Source organism: Pogona vitticeps, chromosome 3 (genome assembly GCF_051106095.1).
Source record: "Pogona vitticeps strain Pit_001003342236 chromosome 3, PviZW2.1, whole genome shotgun sequence".
Taxonomy (NCBI): Eukaryota; Metazoa; Chordata; class Lepidosauria; order Squamata; family Agamidae; genus Pogona; species Pogona vitticeps.
In genome coordinates, this window is record NC_135785.1 from 83765832 (window position 1) to 83778426 (window position 12595).

Genomic DNA, 12595 nt, shown 5'->3' on the forward strand with positions numbered 1-12595 from the left:
TATCTTATTCACTTGATCATTTTATTTTCCCTGTGTGTTATTTAAATAAACCTTATTCCTTTGTTCGTTAAAAATCCATTCCTGGTCTGTGTGACTCCTTACAGGGAATGGTTGGTGGCAGCTTAGTGAAACTGTGGCATATCCCAGTAGGTCTGGGGTTGTCACATTGATTGGTGTCCAGCGTGTGGGATACGACTGGTCCAGTTGTCCAGTGGTCCAGCAAAGCCTTGGCAAGTGTGCCCAGAGCAAGGGGGGTCTAGTCAGGGACAATCTGAGAGCGCGTAGGTAATCTTCTAGGCTTACCTCACGGGGAGGTACGCTAGTGGAAGAACGTGTAACCTCAGATTGGTGGGACTAGATTAGGGAGCTCTGAGGCAACCTGTTTTGGCGGGAAAAAGCTGAGGCAAAACTGGGTAAAGTAGCAGTGATCTAGCTTGTCTGCTGAGAGGCCTAGCAGAGGGGGGTGGACTCTGGCTGGCAACAGTTGCAAGTTAGTGCTGAAGAACAGCAGCAATCTATAGAAGGCTGGTTCTGAGGCAAAAGAGAAAAAAAAAGTGGTCGCTTTATTTTGAGGCTTGACTTTTGAAAGCAGCCTGTTCTGGGGGGGGGGGATTATGCCCTTGACTCGAAGCCAAATGGCAGAAATGGGTGAAGTGAGGGAACCCCAGGTAGACCAAGGTTCTGAGGATGAATTTGGCTCAGTGCAGGATGAGAGCACGGGAGAACAGAACCCAGAACTCAGGAAAATGCTCATAGTCCAACAGCATGAACTGAGGGTGAGGGAAATGGAGGAAAGGGAAAGAGAGAAACAAAGGCAATTTGAAATGGAGAGAATGGAAAGAGAGGAAAGATTAGAGAGAGAGAGAATGGAAATGGAGAGGGAGAGAGAGAAAATTGCTCTGGAAAAAGAACGGATGGCGTTTGAGTTAAGAAAATTGGAAATGATGAACCAGAACAATAATAACAATAGGGATTCTGAGGTGGGCCAATTGTCTAAGACTGACCTGAAGAAATTCCCTGTGTACCACAAGGGGGATTGCCCTGAGGTGTTCTTTTCCCTAGTGGAAAGAGCGTTTGTGGACTTCTCAGTAAGGGAAACTGAGAAGATGACCATCATGCGATCTTTAATCAGTGGCAGCCTGGCAGAAGTCTATGCAGAGATGCCAGAGGAACTGATGAAAGATTTTGCAGAGTTTAAAAAACTGGTGTTTGCCAGACATGGGATACATGCGGAACAGCTGAGGCAGAGATTCAGGTCACTCACCAAGAAACCAGAGCAGACTTTTACCCAAGTGGGGGCCCAACTGGTGAGGCTGCTAGAGAAATGGCTATCTCAGGAGGGAACAGAGACCTACCAGCAGCTCAAAGACCTGATAGCGCTGGAACAGTTTTATTCAGTCCTGCATGGGGAACTGAAGTTCCAGGTGAGGGAAAGGAAACCGAAATCTGTGGCCGAAGCGGCCGAGATCGCAGATTTTATTTCCCAAATAAGAAAGCCCTTAGGTGAGGGGAAATCTATAGGTAAACCTAAAGAAACCTACAGCAAGTACTCTCAGGGACCAGGGAAAAACCAGCAAGTGGGAGGGGCCCATGGTGAAGGGAAGCCCTCAGACACGAAACCAAGACCTCAGATTTTGGAGGGAAAACCAAAACAAGATGAGAAAGACTCAAAATACAGCAGAAAATGTTATTTCTGTCAAGGAAAGGGCCATCTAATCTCAGAGTGTGAGAAATTAAAGCAGCTAAAAGGAAATGTGCCTCATGATTTGAGTGGAACCAAGCCAAAAGCTGTGTTCTGTGTCCAGAAAGAGCAAAGCTCCTTGTCACTGAGGGAGCCTGTTGCCATGGCTACTCAATCTGGAACAGTTACATCTGCTGATCAGGCTGAGGAAAATGGTCCTCTTGTGGAGGTCAAGCGCTGCTTGCTAGTGAGAACAGATTCGCAGTTGTTTGAAACCGCAGGGGTGGACGTAGGAATACTTGACCATCAGGCTAAGGGATACTTGTTCCCAGGTGACCCTGTGCCATCCAGACATTATTCCTAGGGAGTATATAATCCCAAATGAGAGCCTAAAGGTGGCAGGGATTGAGGGGCAGGTGATCTCGCTGCCAGTAGCTGAGGTACCTGTGAACTTTCAAGGCTGGAGGGGAGTTTGGCGGCTAGCGATTTCATCGACTCTGCCAGCAGCCGTGCTCGTGGGAAATGACCTGGCTGAACATGTGAAACGGGTGCTAGTGATTACACGCTCACAAGCTAACACGGGGACAGTTCAAGGGGGTATTGATGAGCCCGAGACGGAAGCAGGTGGGGGAAGTTCAGAGGCTGTGGTGGAAACCTTGACCACGGACAGCAGATTCGGCCAAGAGCAAAAGGCAGACGCCACTCTCCAAAAGTGTTTTGAACAGACACCCAGCTAACACCTGAAACCCCAGTGAGATTTCGAGAGAAAAAGGGAATTTTATATAGAGAGACCCTGAGGAATATCTCAAAAGGGGGAGAGTTGAGAAGTCAGCTAGTGGTACCTGAAAAGTATCGCCCCATGATCTTACAAAGGGGGCACTCTGACATGTTTGCTGCGCACTTAGGGGTGAACAAAACACAACAGAGAATTACACAGAATTTTTACTGGCCTGAAATAGGGAAGCAGATCAAGGAGCTCTGTAAACAATGTGATGTGTGTCAGAGGCAGGGGAATAACCGTGACAGGACCAAAGCAAAGTTGTGCCCTTTGCCTGTGATTGACACCCCGTTTAAATGTATAGGAGTGGATATTGTGGGACCTTTGCCCAAGGCCACAAAGAGGGGGAACAGGTTCATTCTCACCATTGTGGACCATGCCACGAGGTACCCCGAAGCCATACCCTTGACTAACATTGAAACTAACACAGTGGCAGATGCCTTGGTGGGGTATATGTCCAGGATGGGATTTGCCTTAGAAATAATCACAGATTTGGGCGCATCGTTTACATCGAAGCTCATGAAACGATTATGGCAAATCTGTGGAATTAAACACAAGGAAACCACTGCCTATCACCCTGAAAGTAATGGGTTAACGGAGAAGTTCAATGGGACTCTGATGCGCATGATTAGGGCTTACTTGGCAGAGAATCCAAACAATTGGGACCAGAAGCTGCAATCCCTTTTGTTTGCTTATCGATCAGTGCCACAAGCCAGTACCGGGTTCAGTCCATTTGAACTTTTGTTTGGGAGAAGGGTGAAAGGGCCACTTGATTTGATCAAACAAAATTGGGAGCAGATCACCCAGGATGACCCACAAGATGTGGTGACATATATAGACTCTTTAAGGAATGGCCTAAAGAGAAACCTAGAGCTAGCAGCAGAGACCCTGCAAGCTCAAAAGGTCAGAAAGAAAGCTTGGTATGACCACAAAGCCAGGGAGAGGCACTTTGACCCAGGGGAGGAAGTGCTGTGGCCTAGGCCCTGCAAAGAGAGCAAGTGTCAGCTGGGTAGCCCAAAAACAAAATATTTGGGTCACATAGTAGGGGGAGGAGTGATAAAACCCCTAGAGGCCAAGATAGAAGCAGTTCGTGATTGGCCCAGACCCAACACCAAGAAAAAAGTCAAATCATTTCTTGGGTTGGTGGGCTACTACAGAAAGTTCATCCCGAGGTTTAGCGAGATTGCGGCTCCGCTGACCGATCTGACGAGGAAGAAGACTGATGACCGCATCCCATGGACCAGCAACTGTGAGGAGGCGTTCCGGAGGTTGAAGGAGGCGCTCATCAATTATCCAGTGCTGCGTGCTCCAGACTTCGACCGGGAGTTCATCATCTACACCGATGCGTCTAACAGCGGGGTAGGAGCAGTTCTTTGCCAGGAGGATGAAAATGGTGACCAGCATCCAGTGTCCTACCTGAGTAGGAAACTCCAGAAAGGTGAGAGACATTTGGCAACCGTGGAGAAAGAGTGCCTGGCCATAGTCTACGCGATCCAGAAGGCCAAGCCTTACATCTGGGGAAGACATTTTGTTCTGTGTACTGACCATTCACCACTGCAATGGTTAAAGACAATGAAAACCCACAATAGTAAACTTATGAGGTGGGCTTTAAACCTGCAAGACTATGACTTTGAAGTGAAGGTGGTCAGAGGGTCAGTGAACTGTGTTGCTGACGCCTTGTCAAGAAGACCCGAAGAATGAAGACGGCGAAAGAAACATGGACTATGTATATATTTTGGTGACCAAAAAGTTAAATGTACCTGTTGTTTATTAAACATGCCTGGTTTGGATCAATAAAGGTAACTTGATGTATTGTAAATGGTAAATGTTTAAATGCCTAATTGATATGTTTATCCAGAGTAAGTATGGTATGGTATGTTATTGTATAACTGTTTTTGTATGTTTTGGATCCAGGTTGTTTTTTGGAGAAAAGCACCGTAGCTTTCCCCCTACAAAACAACTTATAAAGAGGGGAGGTGTTACATACAGCACTGATGTTACCTGTCTGTCATGGGTTTGGAGGGAAAGTTCCATCCTATGGGGAGTGGAAGGCGGGACATCAGGAGGTGGGGCTGTACTGTATATATATGTGGAGTTTGTGTGGAGAAGTTGGGAGAAGCTGGAGGAGAGCTGAGAGAAGAAGCTGGTGTGGGAGTCTGTGTGTCAGACAGGGTACTACTGTGTGTCAGTCAGTACCAACCTGATAGGTTCAGGTGTCTGTATGGGTAGCCAGAACTGATAGGTTCAGGGTCTGTGCTTTATTTAAAGGGGTTCTGTGTGAACCAAACTGGTGTATGTAAGATTGAGACTAAGCCACGTTACTGTATCTTATTCACTTGATCATTTTATTTTCCCTGTGTGTTATTTAAATAAACCTTATTCCTTTGTTTGTTAAAAATCCATTCCTGGTCTGTGTGACTCCTTACAGGGAATGGTTGGTGGCAGCTTAGTGAAACTGTGGCATATCCCAGTAGGTCTGGGGTTGTCACACTCAGCATGTTGGCTCCTTAGAAAAATAGCAAAGATGGATGAGACTGACAGGTGACCCTAGGAGTCTATCAACAGATATGGGAGAAAGTAGAGGTCAGAGAAGCCTCCATGGCATCTACTCCCAAATCCCGCTTCTTGTCATTTGGGCTGGATCGGTGCTAAAGTGATGCTCAGAGGACACCTAGCCAACAGCTTCAGGATGTAAAGGATGAGGAACGCTGCAGACGAAGAAATGGGCCTGATCAAATGATACAAATGGTGGTAGATTTCACTCACGCTATCCCACAGACTCACTCACTAGCTGACATCCTGTTGCTTAGCACAGTAAGTTGCAACCAGCGTCGGGCTATTGAATCAATAGGGATCTGGTGAGTCAACTCAATGATTCAATTGGCCTACTCTAGTTGCAACTTACTATGCTAAGCAGCAAGATTTGAATAACCAAGAGCTATGGAGTTAGAAATGTACAGCCACCTTCTTAGACAATTTAAGCATCCGCCCTGTCTGGGTACATGGACTCCTTGGTCATTAAAAAAAGAGAGAGAGTCATCAGACAATCATGTCAGAGTGGGGGTTGATTTTAAATGATAGATTAGTTAAAGGAAGCAGCTACCAAATTGTAGTTTCACTTATTTTGCAAAATGACATCCAGCCTTTGGTACTATAAATTCCTTCAGTGGAGGTCCCATGGCTGCATGTATGTCTTCTTCTTCTTCTTCTTCTAGTAATTAGGCACAATTGGTGTCATGTTGGGCTAAGCCATGAGTTTATACAAAGCAGGCTATCCCAAGTTTAAAGGACTCCAGTGTCAAAAAGAAATACTAAGAAATACAAATTTAAACCAATACATTATTGAAATAAGGCAAACATTATAATCTTTAAAAATACTTGTGTCTATGGTTTCTTATTCTATTATAAAGGTAACTAGATGCTATGTCACTCTAAATTACTGTACAGTTGTGCCCCGCTTAACGATTGCCTCGCTTAACGAGGAAATCAGTTTACGATGAAGTTTTTGCAATCGCAAAAGCAATTGCAAAACAATGTTTTAAATGGGGCTTTTTCGCTTTGCGATGATCAGTTCCCTGCTTCGGGAACCGATTCTTTGCAAAACAATGTTTTTTGAACAGCTGATTGGCAGCTTCAAAATGGCCACTGGCTTTCAAAATGGCCCCTGCTGTTTTCTAGGGACGGATTCCTCGCTTTACAGGCACCGAAAATGGCCGCCATATGGAGGATTTTCACAAAACGAGCAAGTATTCAGCCCATTGGAATGCATTAACCGGGTTTTAATGCATTTCAATGGGCTTTTTTGTTTCGTTTGACAATGTTTTCACTCTACAGCGATTTCGCTGGAACGAATTAAGGTCGTCAAGCGAGGCACCACTGTAGTATGTACCACTAGATCTACTATGCATTATTTCTTCTAACTCTGCTTGTCAGAAGAAATTTTGTGAAACAGGATCGTTTAAATCTTGTTGCACTGTCTTACCCTTGGGGGGGGGGGGGAGGCATGTTAAACTCCTTATTGAAAGTTACCAAAGAATATTTGTTAGACCACCAGTTATTTCTCTGGGGTCTTCATTATACAAACAGATTAGTCACTTGAGCTGAAGCTCAGAGTCCCTGCACACCTCAAATCATCAAAACAAGTAAGTGAGTTGGTGTCTTAGAATGCCGTTCCCCAGATGATCCAGTGGAGTTCGTTTCTGAAAGATTCTGGCCACTCCTCAAAACATTTGTGATCCCAGGGTCTTCTTTTTCCTATAGATCACAACTGCCATGGTGGGAGTTGACTGGGAAGAAGATCTGATTGTCAGGGGTTCATAAGCTGTACTGCAGGAATGAATTCTGCTTAAATGGAAAGTTTCTAGCTGCACTTGCCTTAGTTCTCTGATCTGTCAGCTGGGACTGAGGCCATAATCCTGCATATGGGAAGTCTCCTTTATTATCTTTTCTCTGGCTTTAGTCCCTGATTGCCTGTAGTTCTTGTTATTCCTCTTTCCCAGCTCTACTTTCTTCCACCCTTTCTGAATCTGACTAGATAATACAGTATGCTTGACACCTATTGGAAAATGAAACTTTTCTAACTTTCCAGGTCTCAGTGAATCTATGGGTTATCCTCCTACTGGAAAAGACCCTGATGTTGGGAAAGTGTGAAGGCAAGAGGAGAAGGGGATGGCAAACAACGAGATGGTTGGACAGTGTCATTGAAGCTACCAACATGAATTTGACCCAACTCCGGGAGGCAGTGGAAGACAGGAGGGCCTGGCGTGCTCTGGTCCATGGGGTCACGAGGAGTCAGACACGACTAAATGACTAAACAACAACAGTAAAATGTAACACAGTTTCAAGACTGGTTCTCTGTTTATATTCACTATATTCCCCGAAAAACATGCAGACAACAAGGTCTTAAGATCTGGCTTCCTGTCTTTTTCCTTCCCTTCCACACTTTTAACATTGTTCTTGACAATGAGATGCATTTGAAAACCTGCATCTTTTTTATGCCTTTTTAGTTGGCCTGAAAAAGGCACCTTACTATAAATGTCAGAATTTATTTTGTGGCAACACAACTAGCCATACTTTTATTTGTGGCTTTTGACACTCCCAGTTGGGATACTGTAACCCTCCTATAGGTTTGGAAAAAGCAGTTTTTGGATGGCAGCTACCAGAATACCCCAGTCAGGATGGACAATTCATTAACCTTTATTATCTGAGAACAGTGGAGCTGGAAGGGGCCCAATGGATCATTGAGTCCAGCACCTGTCAGGGAGGCACCGTAGCTCTGCCAGATATCTAAACCACCAAGCTATCCAGCAATTCTACCTGAACATCTCAAGATTTCAAGTTGGCCATCCTATCATGTTCTGAGACTGTATCATGATGTTACTGTATTATTGTTGTATTTATTATTATAACCAGCTTCCTTTTAAAGAAAAGGAAAATATGAATCTGAAGAAGATACATTGCTGCTTTCTATTTAAATCTTATATATATTTCAGAAAATGTACACGTCCAAATGTTACAAATTCACCGATGCTTCCACAAGAATCAAACAAAATCAAAGAGGACTTTGTCTAAAGCAGGAACGAATTAGCATTTCATCAATGTTTTTCCCCAGTATACGCCTGGAAGAGAAGATCATTGGACAAGATTTAAAGCTCCTCATTCCACACAACATAGGTGGCATCCCAATCAATTTAATCATCCAGGATTTCAGTGTAACATAATATTGCAGTCTGAAGTTTAACATTCCATGTTCTGACATTCTGGTTCTTACTGCAGGTGCATTAAAACAAGCTCAAGTTCCATTTGAAGTCTCTCTCGACTAGAAAACTGCAGGCTTGTTTTTTGACTACAATTCCCAGCTGCATGTCGGTTTGGCAATTCTGGGAGTTGTAGTCCAAAAACACAGATCTGCGCACCGCTGGACAGCAGAGAAGTGATCTCAAAAATAGCAAGTGTCATCTTATGCATATTTACTCTAAAGTAAGTCCTGGTCAGCCTTACTTTCAGGTAAGTGTTTACAGGATTCCAGCAGGGGGGGCACTTCCTCCGACCCTAGTTTTTGGAATGAAAGCCCGAACCAATCAACTTTTACAGAGCGTGTGCGTGTACCGGAGAGAGAAAAGTGAGTCACCATTCGGTGGAACTGATGACTCATCCATTCAGTCATCATCTCCGAGCCATATTAACAAGCAAAACACACGTGGGTTGTAATCCACAAACCCATTTACACAGAAGTCTTTCTGAACCGGCGGGAGTCGGAACAGCGCTGCACCGGGTTCTTGAACTACACCTACTTTCCCCCCTCCCTCCGAAACACCCAAATATTCATTTTCTACATTTCTTCCATGACGAAAGCGCGGGGGCAGACGAGAGAGGTGCCCAGAGAGTGAGAGACACTCAAAAGCCAATCCAATCCAGCCCCCCCCCCCCTTCTCTCTCTCTCTCATACACATACACACAACGCACACCAATATACGCACAAGAGGGAGATCAGACCGTCAGTTTTACTTTTGAGATCAAACAGGTGTGCGTGGAGACGGGGGAGGAGGGGGAGGAGCTGGTCCCTCAACACCCCCCCCCCGGTAAGAGGCAAGGCGCAAGGGAGAGCGAAGAGCTAGCTCTTTTCCTCCCCTCGAAGACTTGCGCCGTCCCTCCCTCTCCTCCTCCTGTGACATCTTATATAATAATGATCTCAGCTCATCAAAAGCGGAAGCCCGTAAGAACAAACACCAAAGCCGCCTTTGGTCTGGAAACTGGCGAGAGAATCGTTTTCTTCCCCCCCCCCCCGACGAAACCGTAGCTCCTCCGGACGAGGAAACCTTTCAGTCGTTCAGACAAAAGGAGCGACACCGGCGGGCGTTTTTGCTAGAAAAATCCAAACCCCCCCAAGAGAAGGATGCAGCCCCCCCCCCGAGGCGGATCCCGCCTACGAAGTGGGAAAGGCACCTCGCCGGACTGTCTCCCTCGGGATCCCCGCTTCCCCACCTTATTCCATTTTGGGCGGAGGGGGGGCAGCCTGGCCCCGCTTTGCCCTCGAGCCCGCGTCTACTTGAAGCAAGGGGTCCTTCATGAAAGGGACAGCGGCGGGGGTGGGGGTGGGAGGCGGAAAGAAAGCCCAAGAATGTCAAGAGGAGAAAGTTAAACTCTCCCTCAGAAAGAGCCCCGGGGGGGGGGCGGGGAGAGAGAGAGAGACGCCGCCTGGCTCCACTCCAAGGCGGGCTTCGCCAGGAGCCACGGGCGCTTTAAGAGCAACTTGTTATGACAGCCGAGCCGGCCGCCACTGACACAGCCAGCCAGCCATCCCTCCTCCTCCTCCTCCCGCTCCTTTCTCCCCTTAACTTTCTTCCGGGGGTGGGGGTGGGCGGGTAAGGAGAGAGGGCGAGGAGAGCAGGAGAGGAGGCGATCCCTTACCTTTCCCCCAAAGCGCCTCCCCCCCCGACAGCGCGCCCCGAGGACGCAGCCCGCGCGCGCGGGTCCTGGCGGTTGCAGGGGAGCGAGGTGCGCTTCGAGCTGTGCTGTTCAGCTGACAGGAGTTCCGCGGGCGGGCGGGAGGAGGAAGAGTGGGAGGGAGAGGGAGGGAGGGAGGAGGAGGATGCTGAGAGAGTCAGCGAGGAGGAAGGCTGGAGCAGTGGCGCGGAGGGAGCAGGGTTGCTTGAGGGGGGGGGAGCAGGCGGAGGACTTTCCCAGAGCTTGTTGTTTACGCATTGCTTTGCCCTGCTCGGTGCACACAATTCACTCGCTGATTGGACACAAACTGGGGCACAGCCTTCCCTTGCTTTGCCTGCCTGCCTGCCCGCCCGCCCTCTCGTCTCACAGCCATGGTACTGCTGCCACACGGAGCCCCGAAGGGGACTACTGGCGGCGGCGGCGGCGGCGGCGGCTCCTCCCGGGCTGGCAAGTTTGCCCCGCGAAAGGAGGGACTTCGGCTCCCGTCAGGTTCGCCCGGGCAGCCAGCGCGCGCGCACCCCGGCCCCGGCCAACCGTCTTCCGCGGCCCTCTGGCCAAAGGCGACCGCGTCCGCGCGCACCTTCGCTTCTGCAGGCTCCAACCTCCGCCTGCCTGCCTGCCTCCCTCCCTCCGAGGCATTTCTCTCTCTGTGTGTTCCTCGTTCTGCTCTATACACACGCGGACAAAACTCTAGAGTCAGGCATGTGCGTAAGGTTTGCGCATGCTCAGCCAGGTCCAATGAAGTCAGAGTGAAGCTGCTGCCCTTAACCCCCGGTCGCCTCCGAGCCAGCAGCACTGACAGGAATTCTTGGCCGTAAATTATATAACGCAGGCTGCCTGAATGTTCAAGATCAAATTGAATATTAGACACCTTTGGGCCAAAAAGCCACCCTCGATTGTACTGCACACTTTTATTATAATATCATGAAGGGTACAGTCCCAAGATCCAAGCGCAATTAAATTTGCAAAAGGGGAGCAGTGATTACCAGTGTCGCGCGAGCCAAAGGAAGATTACGCGGACGTAAGCCCCACGAAATTCGATGGGACGTACAGGAACAGTCTGCATACCGTACTTAATGGGCCACACAGAACTGCTGGAAGCATGCACTTCTTTCAGCAAGATGGTTTAACGCAGAATAAGATAAGACGATGCCTCCGTGGGGCTGCCTTTCTTGGTTCCTGTCGATATAGCACCTGTGGAGGCTCTCTTCACCACACAGCCAAAAGGCAGAAATGTCACCTTCTGTTACCGTGATTAATAATTTTGTGCACCAAGTCAATTCTGACTTGTGGTGACTCTCATGGGGTTTTCTAGGTACAATATAAGGCTTTCAGCAGTGGTTCAATGGTCCCTCTTTCTAGTGGCCCTGCAGGTTGCCCAAGGCCACACACCTGTCAGGGCACCTAAGCCCATCAGGCACAGAAGCTCTGAGTTTTTTCAGTTGATCAGTGGCAAAGTCACAAATTCTGAAGTGCAAGGTTGTTCCATGAGACTTGCACACACGTTTCTTCTTGAATGTGCATGCACACACATCCACAGGCAAAAAAATATATAACTTAGCTGTACCAACAGGGAGAGGTGAGGAAGAGGCAGGAATCCATGAAGAGGGAAGAAAGAAGCTGCCATCCATAGACCACCACCACCCTTCTTCTCACATAGCTTGTCAAATGTACAGGTGGCAGCCATGGCTTTCCTACTTGCCCCCATGCTTTTATGCTGCCCCCTCCTCTTCTTCGACTCAGCAGTAGGACATTGTAAAGCACACATACAGAAACACCCAGGCATCGAGAAGGAGAGAAGCAAAGTTTTCCACACAGACTGATGAGCAAGTTACAGGATGGGTCCTGTTCTGGATTTTAGTTAACATACATATGCAGACAAAGATTGGGGCACAAAAAGAAAGGCTTGCACAGGCAAGTGACAGGGTGAGCCAGCTTTTGTCACATTGGAGGGAACATTAGGTGGGACAAGATTCCTCCTCCACCTGAAAGGGAGAGCAGTCTGGGATGAAGGGAGAAAATACGTATCTGTATGAGATGGGAAAGGAGAGTACTTTGAAGGAGTGGCCAGTCCTTCAAAAGAAACAGGAGCTGGCAGCTACCTGAGAGGAGGGGAGGGTGGCATCTGAGAGAGATCTGAGAAGGTGAATAGGAAGGGATCTGGTAGGGTGCAACTACAGGAGAAGTGCTGGCACTTCAACACTGGCAGTGATGTGGTAGGATTACACTGCTCTGATTGATCCCTCTGCTGGGAGCACAGTGAGGATTTGGATTACTGAGTGTAACTTGGCAGCCACGTGGTCCAATTCATACAGCCAATTCTTTCAATATTCTTGGATGCAGTTCATCTGACTCTGTCAATTTGAACTCATTCAAGGTAGTAGGGTATTCCTTGACTATTTGTTTACCGATCTCCAGCTGCAGTCCTATCCCTTCACTTCATATTTGTCTGGAGGATCATAATCTGTCCTTTGGGAAAAGACTGAGTTAAAAGAGGAATCAAGCACTTCTGCCTTTTCTTTGTCTTCTGTTACCATTTTTCTATTTTCATTGAGCCACTGTTTGTTTTCTTTGTCTTTTGCTATGCACATACCTCAATAATGCTTTTTTATTGCTTTTAGTGTCTCTATATAACCTCAGCTCATTCTCAGCTTTTGCCATCCTAATGCAATTCTTGCTATTTCTTGCTA

The 12595-nt window shown here is 47.5% G+C and overlaps 1 protein-coding gene across 3 annotated transcripts in view; it reads right to left on the bottom strand.

Moving 5' to 3' along the window:
• The window catches only part of PCGF5 (polycomb group ring finger 5), a 65090-nt gene extending 54470 nt beyond the window's left edge, over positions 1-10620 (bottom strand). For 2 of the 3 annotated variants that reach the window (XM_020803194.3, XM_078391335.1), the window contains exon 1: positions 9870-10002. The gene's annotated coding sequence lies outside the window, so the exon portion shown is untranslated. Of the gene's footprint in view, positions 1-9869; positions 10003-10485 lie in introns of those variants that run through there. The other variant, XM_078391333.1, reaches the window with a different exon arrangement.
• Between the last annotated feature and the right edge of the window lie 1975 nt (positions 10621-12595).